The 23,257-nt window shown below is 46.0% G+C and overlaps 1 long non-coding RNA gene across 1 annotated transcript in view; it reads right to left on the bottom strand.

The window, feature by feature from the left end:
- LOC139672757 (uncharacterized) overlaps positions 1-22,274 on the bottom strand; it is a 97,427-nt gene extending 75,153 nt beyond the window's left edge. Inside the window, exon 1 of the long non-coding RNA XR_011697977.1 lies at positions 21,861-22,274. This is a non-coding gene — a long non-coding RNA (uncharacterized lncRNA). The remainder of the gene's footprint in view (positions 1-21,860) is intronic.
- Between the last annotated feature and the right edge of the window lie 983 nt (positions 22,275-23,257).

Raw genomic sequence — 23,257 nt, 5'->3', positions numbered from 1 at the left:
GTGAGGCCCTGGCACAATTGTCCAGAGAAGTTGTAGCTGCCCCATCCCTGGAAGTGTCCAAGGCCAGGTTGGATGGGGCTTGGAGCAACCTGGTCTAGTGGAAGGTGTCCCTGCCCATGGCAGGGGCTGGGACTGGATGAAGTTAAAGGTCTCTTCCAACTCAAACCATTCTGGGATTCCATGATCCATCAGCAGGGTGGAGCAGGCACATCCTGACCTCCCATCAAGCCCCATCTTCAATAATTTCACATATGCATTCAGCTAGACTAAAAGAAGACACAGATTCCCACTGTGTGGATGTGAACATTCATCCCATCCCAGGGAGCTGTGGATTCCCCTCATCTCAGATCCAGTAGCAGCCCAGTCACCTAAACACTTGCTAAACTCCATAATGAATATAAATGCAGTAAATACAGATGTTGATGTTCCTCCCTCCTCTCTCCTTTGAAGCAGCTTTGTATTGTTTAACTCATTACAAACTTCTTCCCCATCCTTCCTTCCCCCATGGCCACCCAGCTCAGCTGAGCAGCTGAGGGACCTGATTCTGATGGGAAGTCTGTCCATTTTCACAGCCAAAAACCGGCAACATGAAGGCAGCATGACTCAGGACTTATGGGGGAAAAAACCCCAACAAACCAAAACAAGCAACAACACCAAACAAAAAAACCCACCGTCTGCTCCTCAACTTTCAGCCTTCCCCTCTTCACCCCCCCTGTTTCTGTGGGGCCCTCATTGCAAGCTGGTCATGTTCCCGAATACCACAGGTCATCGTCTTCCCACAGTCTCAGGAGCTGCAACCTGCTGAGGCCACAGTGCCAGAAGGCAGCTCTTCCCCTCGGTGTGGTTTGCAGCTCATTTTTTAACATTTTCCTAAGGGGAAGAGGCGCTCAGAGTGGGTGTCACCTCCACACACACTTTGGTTCCGCCGTGGCGGTGGCAGCTCTTGGTTGTGTAAGCGCCGAGCTGAAATTCAACACGGTTCGTCTTTTCCCTCCCTCTGAGCTTTTTGGGATGACTTGGGATGCATTTGTAGCTCCGTTTTAAAATCTAAGTACCAAGCAGAGACTGCCAAATATCAGCCCACAGCAAATTCTTACAGCTGAGCTGTAACCCTTCAAAACAGAGACTGCCAACATATGGTTGTGTCAGTGGGAGCTTCTGTAATGCAATTTATTGTTGTGTAGGCTCTTTCAAGCTACTACACATGAAAGGTAAAGGGAGCATTTACTCTTCGATGGGAGTTTAATCTTAGATTTACCTCATTTGAAACAAAACCCTCATTTGCATCTCTAATACATAAGCAATCACCTGTAAAGAGTGCTTGTGAATAGAGACGTTTCTTGAGTGTCATCAGAGCCTTTGCTCCTGGCTGGGGGTTTTGCCTAAAAAGAGGCAGCAGAATTCAGTCCTCTCCCAGACAGTGTGCAAAAACACCCACTGACATCACTAGAAAACAGTGATGAATAAAGGAAAGGGCTCTCATGAGGGGGAACAGACACTCAGAGCTAACATGGGGCTTGTGCAAGGTTCATTTCATTGCATGCATATATAATATATAATTTAATTCCTCCATGCTCTACCTTCCATGCCCTTTTAACATCTAAGCATTACAGTGTATGGTTAAGCCTTCAAACAGAAGTAATCTCCCGTTGAAGTGAAGGTGCTTGATCCTGTACAAGCAACAAAAGATAAAGCTATTCCACATGAGGGTGAAGTGCTCACTCCTCAGCCTTGTCACCGCCTCAGCATCGGAAAAGGGACACAAGGTGGCACAGGATCCTTCTCATGGCCCACTCCATCTCCATCCCATTGGCATCATGAGCTCATGGACTTCACAAAGCACCTCTTCTAAAGGAGGATACAGAGTTTGGGAGTTGAGGATGTTTAAAAGTCCCTCTGCTTGGTTTATTCTGGGTCTAACAACACCACAAGCCTTCCAGACAGATTTGAGTATTTGTGCAATATCCACCTTCAAGCCTGGCCACAGTGCTAGAACTTTTTCTGTATGAGAAGCACTGACAGTCCAAACTTTCAGATATTCCCCTCCCCTACCATGTGTAACTCCTACCTATGGAGACACAACACTAAGTAATCACTGACCAGGCCATGATTCCAGAATGTGACCTCAAGCTCTGACCTGCCACTGCCTCCAGCTGAATTCCTGAGTCTGAAGGCAGGATGAAAGTACCTAAAACACACCAGCTTTGGGAAGGGCTTGCTCTAAAGCCTTGTGTTCCTCTTGAGGGCTTCTGAGAAAGAAAACATTGCAGAAAACATTATGGATAAGTCCCTTTTTTTTTCCTATTGGCCTCCAGGACAATGAATTTCACTTGAAGTTTTGGTTGGGTTGACCTGTTGAAAGATGGCTTGGATATTCTCTGGCTCTGAAGTGGGCCATGCAGAGCACAAAGAGTATAGACTAGAGATTAGGAGTTAGGGGGAAATAAGGTATTTTAAGTAGCTTGAAGAGAGAGAGAAGGCCCTGTTTTCTTTCCATCATGTGATATCTCTGAAACCTATCAATTTCCTTTACATACCATCAGTGAAAACTTTAAGAACTGATCTTTTTAGTAGAATTTCTAGACCAATATGTTCATCAAGCATCTCAATATCAAACACCAGGGAGACCCAACTCCATCTCCCCTACACAGAGGGCCATTTTCAAAGGACACCAGCTCTCTCTCTCTGGTAATACACATGATCTTCTCCAGCTAAAGTCATGAGACAGTAAAAATTGTCTTTATTCCCAATAGTTTACTTTGCTGTCCTCTGACAACCAAGCAATGAGTGCCCTGGTTACTATAAAAGTCCTGCACACATGTCTCCTGCCAGCATGGTGTCATGTCTTCTGTCAGTGTGTTATTTAGTACTCAGTGTTCCCATTATCTTCAAACTGGCTCTGGATTTGTTCCAAAGATTGCAATGTTATTCATGAAAACTTTGGTGGAGGCTTTACAGTCTGGTTGAGCAAGAGGCTGAAACAATGCAGAGTTTGGCAGGGGGAAGGCATGGGGATTGGGGTTTGGGGGGCAAAGACAGAGGGAGTTCATATCTGTGTGTGCCAATTATCAATCTGAGAGTCTGTGTTAATCTGTCTGGATAAAAGAAATTCTGTGTGATGAGGAAAATGTGAAGCACTGATACGTGGAAGGAGAGAAATTGCTCTCCTGGACAGCAATCACCAGGAGAACTCCCAGCCAGGATAAGTCCCCTTTCTACTCTGATTATTTACCACTTTATTACCATGTCTGCTTTTCCAAACAAACAAATAAACAGAGCAGAAACCTGAAACTTATCCCTATCAGGCTTCAAGATGAGACATTAGCAAAACTTTCATAAATTATAATTTTGAAGAGCTAATTTGGCTATTTCTTTGTCTCCCCAAACCCTGTCACACTAAATCAGTGTAAGAGCTGCCCTCTCTGGATGGCTCAGTTCTACTATTACCAGAATTATTCAAGCATATTAGGAGACTTCTAGCCAAGAATACCTTGCAGTCTGATGTAAAGTCTTGTTTTCCTTGATTAAATCTCCATTTCTTATATTTGGTAGAACAAACAAGGAATTGAATATTTTATTAGAAAGAATATGATTTTTTTTTTGCTAGTTAATATATTTGCTCCATGGCAGAGCCTCAAGGGGTGAATATTTTATTTCCATGACAGCCCTAAAGGGACAACACTTACAGAGTCTGATCTCAGCCTGTTCTACCAGTATGAAAAGTGTGGGGTTTGCAGTACAGAGCCAAATTTTCTCATGCTAAGAAAACTTTTGCTTATGAAAAAAAAATCCACATCATTTTCACCCTCCTATTTAGGATTTGTGTCTGAATTCGGGCACTGATTTGCTCAGTTTCTGAACAAAGGTCATCCCAAATAAAAAAGCTAGTCCCAAACTCTCAAAACCCTGAGTGTACCTAGTTCAGCTGCCTCCTATCTCTGAAATCAGCTCTGGATTCAACATGCACACCTCCTGCTTGTCTTTTCTTCCCAGGAATGACACTGTGAGGGAAGAGCAGTGTGTTTAACAAAGCTGTTATGCAGTTTACTGATTGTGATTATTCAAGGCAAATGCTTTGAAGTAACAGCTTAGTGAAGAGTGACAGTAAACAAGATAGAGAGATATACCTAGATGAGAAGAAAAATAAATGGCAATTAGAATTGATACTCTAGGTGTAGGAAATGCTGGCAAGACCTCAATCTCCAGCAATGACACTTTGCATTTGTGTTGCCACTTCCCCACAGATCTCCAGGACAAATCACAAATGGCAGTAAGACAGCACTGAACCCCCAAAAGTCAGGGGGACATCAGCCCAGCTGCTGGACAGACAAGGGAAATGAGGAACAAAGAAAGGGGAGCTCTATTTAAACCTCCAGACGTGGCTTGTATCAGCAATAGTGTGGCCAGAGGGACCAGGGCAGTGACTGTCCCTCCTGTGCTTGGTACAGCCAAGGCACATCAAAGCCTGGGGTCAGTTCTGGGTCCCTCATGGCAAGAAAGACATTGAGGGGCTGGAGCGTGTCCAGAGAAGGGAATGGAGCTGGGGAATGGTCTGGAGCACCAGAAGCAGCTGAGGGAGCTGGGGGGGATCAGCCTGGAGAAGAGGAGGCTCAGAGGGGACCTTCTGACTCTCCCTGACAGGAGGGGGGAGCCGGGTGGGGGATCAGGCTCTTCTCCCAAGTAACAAGTGACAGGACAAGAGGCAATGGCCTCAAGTTGTTCCAGAGAAGGTTTAGGTTGGATATTGGGAAAAATATCTTCAAGGAAAAGGTGACCAGGCACTGGAACAGGCTGCCCAGTGCAGTGGTGGAGTCACCATCCCTGGAGGGATTTAAAAGCTGTGCAGATGTGGCACCTGGGGACAAGGCTTAGTGGTGGGTTTGGCAGTGCTGGGTTAGTGGTTGGTCTCCACGATCTTAGAGGTCTTTTCCAACCTAAATGATTCTATTCCCTAAGTGCCTGTAACAACATTTATGTCCAAGGCAATGATAAGCAATTCAGACCAACTCTTGACTTCCAACACAGTGAACACAGAGGCCTTGGGGACTGTACTCAGACAGGACACTATAAGGACATGTTTTAATTTGACACTTCCCCTCCCCTTTCCTTGCACTGGGAAATGAGGACTGGCAGTCAAGGGCAACAGAGGGCTCACAAATGTTCCTCACTTTCTTGTTAAGCTGCAGCTCTGTTCATCTCAGGTGGGGAACTCATGGGTGCACCTGAGCCCAAGTCTGAGCTTAGGATGGACCAGAGAGTCCAGAGCAGACCCAGGAATAGAATCCAGCAGCCTTGACTCTGAAGTAGAAGGTAAATGTGCATGCTGGACACTCCAGTACTGTTCTCAAAGCCCATGCAGGACAGAAATCCTCACAGGAAGCATGGAGGTTCCTGCAGGGTATCCTAGAAGAGTTGTGCTCATAAACTGAGCATGAACTGAAGTACAGTCAAAGGATTATAATTTTCTTGTTTCTAGACTCTTTTGCCTCCTCTGCCATAGACTTCCAGCCTGCTTGCCTTCAGCTTCCAATAGTCAGGACAATTTCTATACTCATTTCAATTTTCTGACTTCCATAAATCTCTCCTCTTGGCCTCAATAAATACAGGTTGTGTTGAGGGAAATCCTGAGGTGGTGAAACTGTTGCATCTCCATTGCTTTCAGTGGAGGAGTTTGCACATGAGAGTCCAAAGTGTGTCTATGCAAACTTTGGCATGGCCAAGGAGTTACCAAACACTCTCATAGAATCATGGAATGGACCTTAAGGATCATCTCATTCCACCCCCTGCCATGGGCAGGGACACCTTCCACTAGCCCAGGTTACTCCAGCTTGGCCTGGGACACTTTCAGGGATGGGGCAGCCACAGCTTCTCTGGGCAACCTGTGCCAGGGCCTGTCCACCCTCACAGCCAAGAATTCCTTCTCATTATCCCATCTAACCCTATCTTTTGTCAATTTGAAGCCTTTCCTCTTTGTCCTGTCACTCCAGGCCCTTGTTCAAAGTCCCTTTCCAGGGCTCTTGTAGAACCTCAGGCTTTTGCTGCAAGCCTACAAATATTCTTGACTTACTAAAATTTTATTCTCACCCAGAATCCCCTTTCTCCTGTAAACACCCAGAGATGAACAAGGAGAAGGCCAATACAGAAAACAATGACCTGCCTTCAGGGTGCCAACTATACTCCTTCCCAGCACTGGCAGAAGTGCCAGCCTGAAAAATACTGGCGAGTTTAGAGTCACTCCCACATTAACTTCTTCACTTATATTTCCTCCTGAGCATTCCTGCCTCTGAGGTCTGTAACATCCCACACTTCCAAGGGGTAAAGCAAAGAATTGTGACTTATCATGAACACAGTACACAGAACATTGCTCTCTTTTTTCCCTTTTGTTCCTACCTAATTCTGGTTTTTTTAGAAAAATTATTAAAACTAATTGCATTATTTAATCCCATCACATAAAATCCTCCAGTGTTTCATTAATCAATGTAATCAAGCCAATCAAAATAGATAAAGATCTTTTAGCAGGCTTTGATGAGATTTTATCAAAATCTCAGTGCATATTGTGAAGTCTTATCCTCAGAAGCAAACTAACTGTAGAATGTGGAAGCTTTATCAAGCAGGCACGAATAAAAGAGATGATGCTTGGGCCATTTTAAGAGGCTCTCCATAGTAAATAAATAACAGCAATTCTTTTGTACTATATATAACAAATATAACAGCAAATGGAAATAATGCTGATTTTGTATCCATGGAAAGATGGCTTTAAAGCAATCACATTTTTTAAGTAATGAAGAACACACATGTCTGTGAGTCAGCAGACCATAAAGCCACAAAACTGGAAGGCGAATGCACTGGGTAATGCAAGAGTTACATCAGAATAGCTGTAAGTCAAGAGCCTTATTAAAAGCACAAACAATTTCCTTTTAAATGTAGTACTCTTATTCCACATCTGAATCATAAATAAATATGAATGAATAAGCTCTGTCTTGTGCAATGTTTCCCCTTCAGGTCATAGCTCCCATTCTTCATGGGTTTGAACTGACTAATCAAGATAAGATATCGAAATATTACCACAAAAACCCAGAAATTAAAGTGGTATTGGTGTAATACAGCACCATAATGCCAGAAAAGGTGTATAAATGGTAAAGGCTACACTAGAAACACAGACTGTTGAATGAATGTCTTACCAACACTTTGGCCAGAAGAGATACAGCCATGATCCCACCTAATGGATTTACTGATCATGGTATGAAAGGAGGCCACTGGTTTATCCTTACAGCTACTGCCCCTTGCAGCAGCTTTTCAGATCTGACAACTGCAGAAGTAGCTGCTACTCCACAAATGCAATGACTTCCCAACATAAAAAACTCTGTGGATCAAAAAATCCCTGTTTGATTTAGATCAATAAACTGATGCAAGGCCCCTCAAGGGAGAGCCTCTCCTACCAATAGGTTTCTATCAGTAGTACCAGAGATGGTGTTATCAGACTCTCTTGGGCATCCTGTGACTCACACAGAGTCTCCAAATCAACTGCTGCAGCTCATCCATGAAGTTCACTGACTGCATGATGTGCTGAGCTCTGTGCCACACTCCAGTCCTTGTCCTGCCTTCTTCATTTTCACGTGAGCCTGGACCAACTATGGCCTCACCAGCACAACTGGGATGAGGAAACACTGTGCAACACCTGGCAGTTCAGTTCAATACCCCTCAGGATCTAATATCCCAGGGAACCTCAGGCAGTTCCTCCCTTGGCTTAGAAGACCCCCAGAAAAGTCAACCCCCAGGGAACAGACCTTGAAGCACCAAAGCTCTCAGCCTGATAAACAGCATTCTTTGGCTGCAAAGCAGAGAGAGCTGAAAAATGAGCATTGCCTTCTCTTACAGCTACCTCAGCATAGAATCATTGAATCAGTTGGGTTGGAAGAGACCTCTGAAATCATCAAGTCCAACCCCCCATCCAACCCCACTTTGATTACCAGATCATGGCACTCAGTGTCACGTCCAGTCTCACCTTAAAAACCTCCAGGGTTGGAGAATCCACCACCTCTCTGGGCAGGCCATTCCAATGCCTGAGCACTCTCTCTGTAAAGAACTTCCTGATATCCAACCTAAACCTCCCTTGGCAGAGCTTAAGCCCGTGCCCTCTTGTCCTACTGTTGGTTGCCTGAGAGAAGAGACCAACCCCCACCTGGCTACAACATCCTTTCAGCATCTGTTCCAGCTGAAAACACTGGAAGTTTCACCACTTCCTTCCATTTAAAAACTCTTTGGGCCAAATCCTCCCAAGGCAGCTGGAGCTTTATTCTCCCTCCCTTTTGTTTCTTAGGCTACAACATGGAGACAGGCAACAGGTAGAGCTTAACATTGGCCATTTCCAGAGTTCAGCACTTCAAGCTGAACAATGATCAAACCCTGCAAAAATAATGAAGGAGAAGAATTCTGGTTTTATTTAAAATCAGGCAACATGGCACCACTTGATTGCTTATAAAGCTTCTGGGCTGAGTGTGCAGGTAGCAGCTCACCAACAGCAGATCTAATGAGTGCTGTAATTTCTCTTTATGTTGTCCTTTAGCTTTAATTCTCTGCTGAAAATGGTTTTTAGGTGGAATTAAGCTTGTCTTGCTCACAAGCAAACTTTGCTTTTTTTCTTTGCTTTCCTTAATTCAAGCACAACAAGTACAGTTCAACTTAAAAATAAAACCAGGACTGAGCAAGGGAAGATGTGTTGGTAAGAGGAGTAGGTGAGGTCGCCATAGTCTGGGAAAGCATGGGAGGTGATGGATGAGCAGTTGGGGGCACCTAGAGCCTGATCCACCTGCCTTGGCTTTGTGCTCAAAGGACCAGCCCTGCTCTACATCTGCTACAAAACTGGACCTGTTACGCCTCACACAATCCCTCCAAATTAGAGCCCGAGCTTTGCTTTGAGGGAGTTGTGATAGTTACACCCAAACTCCACTTTGTGTTAGCAGACCTCATCCATAATTCCAGTGGTGCCAAAAAGCCACTCCATGTGAGCTGAAAGCAGAGAACTGTAGTGAAGGATGCACAAGGTCAAACTATTCTCAAAATGTTTTCCAGCAAGATAAACCACTGGATATTTTCTTTGGAAAAATCAGTGTAGTCCCACTTACAGGAGAGGTGTGGGATCAGAGAGGCTCCCACTCATCCCTTATAGCCATTACAATCTGAGGATGACTTTATTAAATTAACTGATTAGTTAACCAACATAGCTGGTCATGTTCTAACTGCTGTCATCAGAAGGAAAAGATTTGTTTCATCTCAATATTCAGCCATCAGAGGAACAAACCCAGAGATTTGGGGCTTGTAGAGTCACTGTCATAATTTTGCGATATTTTTTCATTCCATCTGAATGGGTTTTAGTGCAATTTTAAGATGTTCAATTACATCAAAGGGAGGTTTAAAATTTTTATATATATATATATATATATATATATATATATGTGTGTGTGTGTGTATATATATATATGTGTGTGTGTGTGTGTATATATATATATATATATATATAAATTGGTTTTATGATTTTAATTTAATATAACATTATCAGGAGGGGGAGCATTTCCAGTGGGGCTCTGGGATCCCAGTCATCCCAGCACACCACACCACTGCTCCTTGGCCAGCAATCACAGGAGCCCAGCAGCAAGCTGTGGACGAGGTTCTTCCAAGCAGCAACATCTGGCTCTCTGGCAGGAGGAACAGGCACAGATCACATCAGAGTTGCCCCTGGCTTTGTCACTTGGGGAAGCAGCTCATGGACTCTCTGGGTCACTCTGTCCTTGTCTCAATTACATTTGCCTTTGAGGGGACAAAACTGTCTCTCCCAACCCCCACTGCTGGGAGCCTCCCCATGTTCCATGTTGCCACCAGACAAGTGCATTTCCAGGTTTCCAAAGTGGGAATTTGTGCCCCACAAGCCACAGCTTTCACCTATGCAAAAGGATGTTCCTGTGAATTTAAGGATGAGTCTCAGGGTGCTGCATTAGCCAAAAAAAAACCCAAAAAAACCCTGCCTGATGTGCAACATCATTGTGTTGTTGTGAATATCTGGTAATCAAAAGGTCTTCAGGTCATGTGTTCAATCCCCTGTGTGGGCCATTGACTTAAGAGTTGGACTCGATGATCCTTGTGGGTCCCTTCCAACTCAGAACAGTCTGTGATTCTGTGATTCTGAATTCTGTTTCTTTTCCCAAAAGCTTTGCCTGGTCACGTTGAGGAGGGTAAATATTTCCTTTCTTGCACTGTCAGCAGCACAACTGCAGGTGGTGGTGATTTCAGGACTGCTGGGATGGATGCTGAGGACACACTGAGCAGGAATAGGGTGTTTCACACTCTCCCTCTCCCTCCCTCCTTCACCCACTCCCCACCAGTGAAACAATTACAGCAGACTGGCACAATAGTGGACAGTTTTTGAAAATTTAGTATAAACACAACCCAAACCCGCTCATATTAAAGCAATTAAGGAATTAAGGGATGTCTCAGCATGTGGGGAGAACTAAGCTATTATTTTGTTTCTTGATAGATGGTAAGTTCACTGAAAATTTGAGTATCATGCCACTCAAAACTATTTGTGAGTATGGGGGAAACCTGGGAAATAAAAAAGTCTGAATTCATTTGGGTGTTCTTTTAAGGAAGACTTTCTTTCAAAAATGCCAGTCTTTTGGGTAGATTTTTTTTTACATCTTCTAAATAAAACTTTAATTTTTTTTATTTTAAAATAGCATTTTCCCACCAAAAATAAACTAAAAAGAGTTTTTAAAGGAATTAAACAGCCTAAAAATAAAATACTTTATGTCAGCTAAGCACAATGTCTGTGACTGATTCAAAATCACATTTCCAAGGGGTTTGAGATTACCTGTAAAATCTGAAAAAAAAAATCTGTTTTCAGTTCTGTATAGACCACTTTTATCCTGACAGTTTTCTGCTTCAGTCACCAAAAGGCAAACATATTTTCCCCCCAGCTCCATACATAAGGTCCTCAAAACCCCGCCAAAGGATTTAGGATTAAAGCACCGACCTTTCCATCAGCCAAACTCCCTTCTGCATCAACTCCAGGGAAGGAAAAGTTGGAAGCTCAAGTAGAGCAGGTGAATGGGTTGGTACTGGGTGAGTTTTCTAAGAAAGATCTGAACAAGAGTCAGTTTGGGAAGAATTCAGGCTAAAAGTTGTGCAGGGAAAAGGGAAATCCCAACTATCAGCCAGCTGACCACACAGGGGCATCACATGAGGAGGATTTTGTGAGTGAGAGCCATTCCCAGGTGTTTTAAGATCTTTATAAGGGTTCAGTATGGAGAGTTTGCTGAGGAAAAAAAAGAAAGGGAAAAAAAAAAAGAAAAGCAAGTTCAAAAAATGTTTTTACCATGAGAGTAAAGGAACACAGAATAATTGGATTAAGGGTTGGATTTGATGATCTCGGAGGTCTCTTCCAACCCAAATGATTCTATGATTCTAAAGTACAAACTAACATTTCATGGATTTGGAGATGTTCTGTCAGGAGAAACACTTCAAACTGTGTGATCCATGCTGCAATATTTGTGTTGGTTTTAACAAATTTGGAATCCAGTCTCATCTTTCCTCTCCCAGGCCACACACATGGACAAAATCTGACTCCAAGAGGAAGGCACATCCAGTGCCATTCCTGCTGTATTCCCTGAGAAATCAACAGCCTGGCTCTTTTCCACTTCCAACATAGGGACATTGGTGATTTTAGTGAATAAAAGAAGACAATATTTCAGTGAAAGGAGAAAACTCCCAAGGCTCTTAATTCATATAACCCAAGATATCCTCTATGCCGGGTGCTACTGCCTGAGGATGCCCAGTTCCCTTCAGGAAGCAGGAATGGGAGGCTGCAAGGAAACTGCCACCTCCAGCAAATCTGGAAAGAGCCCACAATATTCTGCCATCTTTCGAAAAGTGAAAAATTTCCAGGGTTAAATTAGCAGTTCTTTGGTTCTAATTAAGGTGAGTAGCCAAATCAAGCCCTTGAAGCTGCATGGTCTGGTATGTGTAGCAGAGCTCCCTCAAATTCCAGGCTCACCATGGAGTTATAGAGTATCCTAATTTTGAAGGGACCCACAAGGATCATCAAGTCCAACTCCTGGCCCTGCACAGGACAATCCCAAAAAAATCACACCATGTGCCTGCAAAAGCAGCTCTTTGCCATTTTTGAAAGGTCTGGCTGTTGGAACAAGCACCTCACGCTCTTGATCTGTCTCAGATGTGCAGCCACATGAGGTTTTACACATCCTTTGGCCAAACCTGAGCAAAATTTAGCACTCTGGGACATCATGTGGTGTTGTCCATTTGTCTCCAAACCACGTAAATGGTGCTTCGTCGAGGACTGTAGAAGTGTGATTTGAGGTTCCCATTCTGGAAGGTGCTGTGAGTGTTATTTCCTTGGATTTTGAAGCCTGAAAAAGGGATGTCAGTGTCTGTGGGAATGTGGTGGAGGCACCAGACCAGTTGTCCCACAGGTTCTTTTCCTGACCCTCACTTTTGGGGCAGTTCCTCCCTTGCAAAATGGAGATAAAACATCCCTGTGTCATCAGGGGTGGTGTGAATTAATTCATCAGCACTGGTAAGGTGTTCAAATGTGAGGTGAGCTTCATAATTAATGATAATTAAAGTACTTTAGAATATAATTAGACTTCCATTCAACATGACCTTCTCTTATTGATTCTTCCATAAATACCTGATTATTGGTCAACCTGTTTTTCCTTAATCCATGACATCCTTGTCCACATTTTTCTAAGGCCTCCAACTGCATTTCTCAGAACCTTTTCACCATTTCCATTCCAGACAGATTTTTTCCTTCCAGATTTGGAGTTATGCACAGGTTCGATAAAATGGCCACACTTGATGTAAAAAATGTACAAATTCCCAAGGCTCAGTGCCTCAAAAAACGTCTTTGTGAGATCATAAATAGGGTTATTTCCTTCAGAAACAATTTTTTCCTCAAAATAAATGCCCACCTGGGCTATAAAATTATCTTTTCTTTCTGAGGAACACTTTGGACACCTCTTTACTTTAGTAGATAGACTTGGATTTGTGATCTTAGTGAACACCAAAAATCTAGAGTGTTAAAAGTCCAAGTGATTCATCAATAATAATTTATACATCTCACACTGGAAAGCTTTTTTGAATGTCAAGTGTGGTGTAAAATACAGCCAGTGGTGTTTATATTAGTTGGGGTTTTTTTTTCTAATAGGCTTTATATAATAACTCCTGTAACAATTAATCCAAGCACAGAGGCTGAAACTATCTACAGTGCAAGAGGATAGAATGAAAATAAAATATTTTATTAAAAATGCACTTCAGAAAGGTTTAAAAGTCCTTAGTTATGAGAAAGGAATTGAACTTCTTCCTTTTGTAATGTTCCTTCAATAAAGAACTTCAGTGAGTTAAGGGGAATTGAGCAATTATATTGTTATTCTATTATACTATAATTTGCATTCCTTGATAACACTTATATCAAAAAAATGTTGCATTTCAATAAAATATTTAAATTGCTGACTTAGCCTGTGACTGTCACACAGACTAAAGACAAACTGCAGCTAATTCCAAATTTCTCATCAGATATCACACCCATGGATTTATGGACTCTACAGGCTAAATCACAGTACATGACCTAATTATGGAGCTACAGAAACCTACTCCCAGCCCCATGCTCAGGTAGAAATCCTGAAGCAGAGGTGCAAAATCCTATAGGTAGTCCAAAAGCAAAGTATGATACATGAAAATATGGTACAAGAAAAGTATGATACGAGAAAAATACGATACAAGAAAAAAGTATACAAGAAAAATATGCCAGGGCTGAAAGCAAAGTATTGCAAGAACAAAAATGGGGCTGAAGTTGCTGCTTTCCTACATTTCCCTAGAGAAAAGAGCATGAACTGATGAAGTGAAAAGACAAAATGACAGAATCATTAAGAGTGAAAATCATTAAGAATGGAAAAGACCTTCATGATCATCAAGTTCAACCTTTGACCAATCACCACCTTGTCAACCAAACCATTCACTAAGTGCCATGTCCAGTCATTCCCTGAACACCTTCAGGGCTGGGGACTCCACCACTTCCCTGGTCACTTGTTCCAGTGCTTGACAACCCTTTCTGTGAAGAAATTCTTCCCAGTGTCCAACCTGGACCTCCCTTGCAGCTTGAGGCCAGTTCCTCTCATCCTGTCACTTGGGAGAAGAAGCCAACCCCTGCCTTGCTACAACCTCCTCTCAGGTATGTACTCTCCTCTTGCTCAAAAACAACACCAGGAAGAGACACATGGCACAGTGAATTCTAGCTGGAAATTCAGGCACCAGCCATCTCCATCCTTCAGCACACACACACACCCCTGTACATGCAACCCCATCACTGCTCCACCTTCCTCCTCCCAACCACAGGCAGGGGTGAAGACCCTGTTCCTGCCCTTTCCCCTCTCCTACAGAATATTGCCTTTGTTCCAGTCCTTGATCCCAAAGAACTGGAGAAGAAAGACGAGTCAGAGCATTGACCCTGGATCTCATCCTCAAATGAATACCTGCTGCCAGGCCCTCTCTCACTCAGCCTTGCCACAGCAACCTGTAAATCCATTCCAAGCACATTTTATCTAATCTTGTCTGCACCTCCTCCTGAAGGCTCTGGGTTTGCACATAGGAGGAGAGGAACCTCAGGGTTTGGAGCATATCCTTCAGGTCTCATCCATATACATCCATACATCCAAAATACTCCCTAGACAAACATCAACAAGCAAGAATATGCTTTGGGTGGCCAAACCAAGAGACCTCAAAAGGATTTTGGTCTCATTAATTTGGTTGTTGGCACCTCCTGAACTCAGACTCCTCTTGCCATGTCAATCAAGATGCCACATGTTCTCTGGTCCACCTGAAAAAGGCACTGAGACATGGACAGTGAGCACAGGAGCATAAATGGGCAGGGTTGTGTTATATACATGCTCCTGCATTTCAGCTGTAGATCCAAAAAGCTGTAAGAGAGGTGTCACCTTGCACCAGAAACAATCTGAAGAACTGACCATCACAGGTTAGAGCTGCTCAGACTGTAAACATGGCTTTGTTGTCTAAATGCAGGTATCCAGTGTCACCTGGGATGTCCTGGGTGTCCCAGCTGGCCTCCAGTTGCTCAGCCAGGGTGGCACAGGTCTCCTGCCAGTCCTCTGCTCCAGCAGTGCTGTGTGGGTGTCTCAGGGACTCGAGGGCATCTTGGGTACTCCTGGCAACCACATGCAGGCAACTGATTTGAGCCCTGTGCCACTGTAGCATGTGGAGACAGAACACAGCCAATAAATGGCAAAAAATCCACACAGAAGGCATTTACTTTCCCAAGAAACCTCCAGCCAGAGATCCTCACCTGAGTGTTTATGAATGAGTGCACACAAAAAAAGGGTTTTTTCTTTTCAACAACCTGTTGATACCAGATTTACCCACACCACCAGTGTGAAAACAAATGCAAAAGGCAGACACTTGCACAGAAAATCCTGCTCCATCTGGTTCACATTCCTGCTTTTTAGGCACAGGCACAAACCAGTGTGACATTAACATCCCCTTTCCTTTAGCGAAATAAAGTGACAGCCCCTAGCACGGCTGTCTCTGGACGGGAATGTGAAAGCTCCAGAAATTCCTCTCCTCCCGTCAAAAATCCCTTTGCAAGCAGCCATCTAAGTAGACGCGGAGAGGGGGAGCTGCGGGAAGTGCTCTGACGAGGGAGGATGAGAAGAGGGAGGTGGGCACAGCACCGTCCCGGGGGACTCACATCCTCCCGTACCATTAAGCCCGCAGGCAGAGCGGCCGGGGCTCCCGGAGCAGGCAGGGGATGGAGATGAAAGGCTCCTGGAAGAAATCAGGTGCAGAGGGTGGGCAGATGCTGCTAAAGAGCAAAGAGACCCGGCCAGGCTCATTTGTCTGGAAGTGAACCAGCAGGAACTTTCTTTTTATCTCCGATTGTGGGTGTTAGGGTAGTTCCTGAAGGCCACAGCCAGGGTGGACCCCACCGCTCTGCCTCTCCCTGCCTGGACAGGCAAGGAAATTGCATCGGTATATTTTTCCACAGGTAAAATATCCCCCACTGTGATGGTGATGGACCCGTTAACTCCTCTCTGCCTTTGGGACCTGGTTGGGCTCTACATCTCCCAGCAGAAACTCAGCTGGGGGTGTTTGGGCTGTTTGTCCAACAGCAGTTGGATGTGGCCAGGTGTTCCTGGGCCAAGCCAAGGCTCTGCCAGAGCCAGCCCTGCCTGTCTGCACTGACCACTGCCTGACTCTGCTGGAGGATTAGCCATGCTCCACCTGCTCTGCCTGGGATTTAGTGGGGCACCCCCTTGCCAGGCAGGGTGAGGGGGCACAGCCCCGTCTGCCTGTCTGTCTGTCTGTCTGCCTGGGGATTAGCCTGGCCCCACCAGGGCTGCCCCCAGCTCTGCTCACCAGGGTGGCTCCAGACTGAGCAACTCTCTTCTGCGAGGCCTGGTGGGCCACAGCTGTCTGTCCGTCTGTCTGTCTGAGAGTGCTGGGTGGGCACTGCTTTGCCTATCGTACCATCATGTCTGTCTGTCTGTCTGGAAGGGCAGGCACGCACTGCCATGACTGTCTGTGAAGGGGTGCTGGGCACAGGCCTTTCTGTCTGTGAGGGACACTGGGCACAGCTCTGTCCATTTGTCTGTCTGTGAAGAGATGCTGGGCACAGCCCTGTCCATCAGTCTGTCTGTGAGGGGACGCTGGGCAATGCCCTGTCTGTCAGTCTGTCTGTGATGGGATACTGAGCACAGCCCTGTCCGTCAGTCTGTCTGTGAGGGGATGCTGGGCAATGCCCTGTCCGTCAGTCTGTCTGTGATGGGATACTGAGCACAGCCCTGTTCGTCAGTCTGTCTCTGAAGGGAAGCTGAGCACAGCCCTGTCTGTCAGTCTGTCTGTGAGGGGATGCTGAGCACAGCCCTGTCCGTCTGTCCATCTATGAAGGGATGCTGGGCACAGCCCTGTCCGTCAGTCTGTCTCTGAAGGGAAGCTGAGCACAGCCCTGTCTGTCAGTCTGTCTGTGAGGGGATGCTGAGCACAGCCCTGTCCGTCTGTCCATTTATGAAGGGATGCTGGGCACAGCCCTGTCCGTCAGTCTGTCTGTGATGGGATACTGAGCACAGCCCTGTCCGTCAGTCTGTCTCTGAAGGGAAGCTGAGCACAGCCCTGTCTGTCTGTCCGTCTCTGGGGGGATGCTGGGCACAGCCCTGTCCGTCAGTCTGTCTCTGGGGGGATGCTGGGCACAGCTCTGTCCGTCTGTCCGTCTCTGGGGGGATGCTGGGCACGGCCCTGTCGCTCTGTGTGTCTGTGGGGGGATGCTGAGCACAGCCCTGTCCGTCTGTCTGCCTGTCTGTCTGTCCGTGGGGGATGCCGGGCACTGTCCGCCCGCCCTCTGGGCCCCCGCCGTGCCCGGTGCGGGGGGCGGCAGCTGCGGCGGCGGCGGGGAGGGACCGACACCGGGGCGGGCAGCCCGCGCCGCTGGGCATCGGCACCGTCCCCGCCGCCCGCGCCCCCACCTACCCCTTCCTTCTCCTCCCCCCGGCGGAGATTAAAAGCTGCCGGAGGGGGAACGGCCGGGATTAGGCCCGAGGCCTCGGGGAGGGGCGCGGGAGCCCGCCCCGCCGGGCCGCCCCTGGCCGCATTGTCCGCGGTGCCAGCGCCGGGCACGCACAGAACCCACCAAAACACCCCCCCAAAGCCTGTTTTCACCCATGGGAGGAGGCTGAGAGGAGGGACACCCCCCAACCCCCCCACTTGCGCACCGCCCCGGCCGGGCGGAGATGCGGGATCCCGGCCGGGAATTCTGCACGAACCCCAAAATAAATCCAACCGAGAAACCGGGACCGCCCCCCCCGCCCCGGTTACCGGCGCTCCTTTGCCCGGTGCGGGACAAAGATCTGCGGGAAAGTTGCCGGCAGGGACTGCGCTGGAGTAGGGGAGGCAATTTTAGGAGGGAGGGATCAGTTTTCGGATATTTATTTATTTATTTGTTTGTTTGTTTGTTTATTTATTTAAAGAGGGGAAATTGTGATGACCTGCTTTAATTATTTTATTTATAATTATCAACTCGGCTTCACTCCCGAGAAAAGGGCTTTGAACAGGACTTTGTTTAACTTGGGGAAAGGCGCGCAGCGCTCCGCGCAGCCCTTCTGTCCCCATCCCCCGTCCCCGCTCCGCGGCCGCGCAAACAGCGCGGGGCTCCAGGGGGAGAGGGACTGCACCGACCCGCTCCTCCTGGGAAAGGGAAGGGAAAAAAACAATACCAGGCAAACCCTCCACAGGCAGCGCTCAGCATAAACACACCTGATCGGCACATCGAGCAACTGAAAGTTTAATTTTTAATATTTTTTTATTTTATTTTTTTAAGTCCAAATAAACGTTTTAAGTGGAGGCGTCGCTCGGGCGGACGCTGGCGCTTGGCAGCGCCCAGAATGAGCGGGGGGGACAGGACTTTTCCCTTGGCTGTGGGGCATGGATTCGTTTGCAAACTGCAGCTTAAGCGCTCCCACCACCCCGCATTGTCCTGCGCTTAAATATCCTGAATTAGGCAGCTCTGAAAAGTCCCTTTAAAGCAGGCGGCGAGGGCGAGCCGCACTCGCACAACTTCTTGGGGTCGTGCTGCCGTTAAAACTGAGAACGATAATAAAATAATCCTAATACGGACGGGGGCCGATGCTGGCGGGGTCTCCCGGCGGAGCGGGGCGGCGATGCCCGCGGCTGGCGGCGGCGGAGGGGCTGAGCCGCGGCCGGGCAGGGCGGAGGGGCCGCGGGCGCGTCCCCCAGCACCTCTCAGGTACGAGCACTTCCATTGACATTGATGTAACTACATTAGAGTTAATGGCAGCAGCCTGGTCCTCATTATTAATTGTCTTTGTGTTTGGATAAAGTATGTAATCTTCTCCTCAACCACACCATTAAAATAGGTTGCCTTTTCAATTAAGAACTGTCTTGAGCACAGCAGTCAATTTTCCTAATGAAGATGCATTATATTTTCACTTTTTTTTTTTTTTTTTAATAATGGGAAAATCCCACGTTTTCATTAGGCGTGATTACGGAGAAAGTCCAAGAGGGGGTTTGTCTAAACTAATATGGCCCGTGTCGTGTATTAAATACCAGGCTTTTAAATAAATTGAAATTTCATACAGATAAGACGCGAGGTTGGGGTACAAAATAGGGCCAGATTCGCTTCCTTCAGATTAAAAAAATGCAGGGTCCATTCTTTAAAACGCACTTATCAGATAGAAAATAATGATTAAAACAACTACAGCGGACTCTTAGCTGCAATTACTCGGGTAAACTTTTCACTCAGCCCAGTTTGCTTACATTAAACCTGAGGATGATGCTTTAAAATAGACTTGCACTTTCTGCTAATGTGCAGCTTTGGGGAACAAATAGCACAGTTTAATCATGCAGAAACACACAGGAGCCAGAATAGTCTCACAATTAATTTACCAAAATAAACCCGAAGCTGCCTGCATTGTTTAATATTTAGCTTCCACCCCCCTGCTTCCCCTGGAGAAAAACAGCCCTAGTTCTTTAGAAAGGAGGAAGGTTGGGGGAGCTTTGGGGGCAGTTGGGATTTTTTTTCTTCCTTTCTTTTTACATAGGAAAAGAAATATTTCACGGCAGGGAAGCAAAGAGTTAAACTTTATATGATATAAAGCACTTGCAGAAAAGAAAAAGGAAAACTAAAAGAAAGAGGGGGGAAAGCCAGACGCTAAGGGAAAAAAAAAAAAAGAATGAAAGAAAGTGCGATGTTTGTGAGTCTGAGAAGCTGCAAGAGAATGGGATCTGGATTTCACCGTAGGGTTACACTTCTCGGATCTTTGTTAGCGGACAGACAGACAGACACCAGAGGTACCAGCCAGACCCTTCCCTCACAGAAAATACCATTACGCTGATACATTTTAAGATAGAAAAAAAATAACTATATTATTCGAAGCTAGTTTTAAACTTTCCACCATGAAAAATACCTGCCTGCAAGGGAGAATGAAGTTAAGCATAAGAGTAATTCCTTATTCACATGGTAACAACAGTTGGTTTGGGATCTTTTACAAGCTTTCTGATTGTGGCTTTGTTTGGCTGGGGGGGGGGACTGCTTTGGGGGGTTCTGGGGGGTATTTTGGTAATGAACATTTGTTTCTCCACCAGCCAGCGGCTAAAGAAGATCTGCAAAGAATGGCAAAGAAGATTTTCGATTAAAACCTTAGCCCATCTCCACGGATTACTTTATATCGATTCCTATATATATGACTGCAATTGATGGGCTCTAATTAAAAATCCAAAGGGGGGAGGGAAAAAAAATAAAAGTTCTTTCTGAGTCTCGATAAAAGGAGCTTTTCATATACGGGAAATAAAGGTTGTAAAAGGTTACAAACGAAAGACTAGTTTAAAGCTTCTCTGCGGTTTTCTTTTCTTCTTTCTTACAAAACCCCTTTTCTGGCTCTTTCTCTCCCTCCCCCCGCTCCCCCGACCCCTTCATTTCTCCCAAGTTTGCCAACACGCGGGATGCGGGACTGTAACTGTTATTTTAATATCTGGGTTGGGAGCTATAATCTGATTGCTGCAGCAAGCTGCTCATCAAGGTAACTTCATGGCCTGGAGAGAAAAATTATGTAAACTGGCAGTATTAGCGCCTTTCATCAGCACACACTCACCCACACGGACACACAGACACACAGCCCTGCCCCAGCCTCCCGCACCGGCCCCCGGGGGACTCCCCGCACCGGCCCCCACGCCTGTGCCCTCCCCCTTCCCCGCACAGCCTCCCCCAAATGCTTTTTTATTTATTTAATACTAATCATTTATTTAAAGTTGGGTTTGTTGGGTTTTGTATTTTTTTTTGGGGGGAGAGAACTTCCCCCCCCTCCTCGTTGCACAGAGACCTTCCCTCAGGTGCAAGCCCTGACCTCACTTTCTCTCCTCTCGGGGTAGCGTTTTCAGGACTTGTCTGGCTTCAAGAGGAGCTGGACAGATCGCTCCTAATTTCAGATCGCCCCTAAACGCCTCCACGATGCCCTCCTCTCTTCCCCATCCCAATTATGAACTTTGGTTTCATCTAGGCAAAGATACTGCCTTAACATTTTTTTCTCCTTCCCCAAAAGAGGTGAAGGCTCCGCCATTCTCTTCCCAGCCACTTAGACAAAAAAGGGGATTTTTTTTCTTTTATTCCTTTTTAAGCATTGCAGCATTTTAAAACGAATCTGATCCTTCCCCAAAATGACACAGCTATACCAGTGTCTTTGGCTTTGCACCCCAAGAAAGGGAGATTTTGGGGTAAGGGGAGTGTCGAACTAAAAGGGGAAAAAAACCACGAAACACAAACCCACAAACAAACAAATAAACCCAAACCCCTAAACTAAAATAAACCCCAACCGGTACTTGAATTGCAGATAAACTTCAAGGAAAGTCTGGAATATTTTAACTAGACACAAATCCGATGAGGGAAAAGCTTAAAAGCGCGTAGCGTGCATCGCTTTCTGGAGCCGATCAGAGATACAAAGATGACAAATTATAAATCTGTTCATTTTGGGTTTGGGGTTTTTTTTTCCTTCTTTCCTTAACTCTCACCCGACCTGAAGAAATGATTTCTTTTTTTTTTTTTCCCACCCCTTGGTCACAATAAACGCGGGCAGCAGCTCAGCGCGCTCCTCCCTGGGAGCGATACACACGGCAATAAAACCACTCGCGAAACCGTCGCGATAGTAAGAAGAGTCGGAAATTAAATCAGAAGAAGTAAAGAGGGTGAAAGAGAAGAGGAGAGAAGAAAGACAGCTATGCAGAGAGAGAAAATGACTTTGATAACCCGATTGGCATTGGAAAGTTGGAGAACTTACTGAGAAGCAGAAGTTACAGTTTCTTTTCATCCCAGAAGCAGATTTTGGTTCTCTGAGCACAAAGTTCTTAGAGGGCAGAAAAATCACACATCTCCACTCACTCCCCGTTAGCCTCAGCTAGTCTGGATCTCTGGGACTGTACCTGCTCTGCAACGCTTTCCAAATGGACCAGGAGAGATTGGAAAGTTTAAAAAAAAATAATTAAAAAATAAATTTAAAAAATCGAGATGCTACAGCTGCAACAATTATTATTAAATTTTTTTGCAACTTTCCCCCGAGCTGCAGAGGGTTGAAGGCAGAGGCAGCTGCGAAGTGTGTGCAGGATTGCTCCAGGAAAGAAGGTTCCCCCTTTTTCCCCCTCTCAGATCCAATCTTTGCAAGAGCCATTCCAACACATTGCTAAGCTAAAGGGAAATTCTCTTTGATAAAGCGGTGTTCCCAGCTTCTGGGTTTTAAAACCTAAATCTATATTCAAATCTGGCTGAAGGTGTGTTCTGGGATTTATGAAAGCCTCTTAAAGGGGTAAATTTACCAAACCGTGACAAAATCATCACAATCTTACTTTAGACATCTGAAGTGGATGAGAATTTTAAAGAGACCCTTGTTTATTTAAGTAACACTGTCCATCTCTACCACTTGTTTTATTGGCCGCGGGAATTATTCCCAACTTCTCGGGCTGGAGGGGGCAGAGGGAAAGGCTGGGATGCTCCTGCTTCTCTGGCAGGCTGCAGGCAGGGCAGCAGCTCTCCCTGTACCCGCTGCCCACGGCCAGGCAGCGCGGGCAGCTGCAGGCAGGGCTGCCAGCCCGGCTGGGCTGTGCTTCCCATCCTGCTCCCTTAGCTACTTTCTTCAGGCACTGAATTTTATTTCTCTGCTTTGCTCAGCTCTCCTCTGCCACAACCCGGCTGCCTCCAGCCCCCCAACACCCCTTTCTTTCCTTTTCCTCCCCCTTCTTTTTATTATTTCTTTTTAAATTTTTTTCCCCTTTTATTTTTAATCGATTTCGAAAATACCCTCCTGGTCAGGATACACGGAGACGAATTATCTCTCTCATTCTTCCGAGGTGGATTAAGGTTATTAAATAATATGTGGGGGCGGGAGACGATGGCAAAGGCGGAGGGGGTGGAGGTGGGGGGGAAGGGTTCAATCGGGATATTTATTCCTGGTGCTCTGCTAAAGGAGAGTCTGAGGGGTGGTGTGGCCGTGCCGACATGCGGGGAGGTGAGGGAAGGATTTGCCCGGCGCAGGTCTCTGGGCAAGGGCTGAGGGGAGGGGAGGGGGAGGGGGATGCTGCAGAATGATGGGGTGTGCAACATCCCCTCGCTATTCCCCAAAATATATAAAAATCCAGCTAAACAAATAAAATCACAAAAAGTCCACCAGAAGAGTCTCATGGG

This window comes from Pithys albifrons, chromosome 6 (assembly GCF_047495875.1).
Source record: "Pithys albifrons albifrons isolate INPA30051 chromosome 6, PitAlb_v1, whole genome shotgun sequence".
NCBI classification, from domain to species: domain Eukaryota; kingdom Metazoa; phylum Chordata; class Aves; order Passeriformes; family Thamnophilidae; genus Pithys; species Pithys albifrons.
The sequence above is the reverse complement of the archived record's forward strand: the minus strand, read 5'-3'. Positions and strand labels throughout refer to the sequence as shown.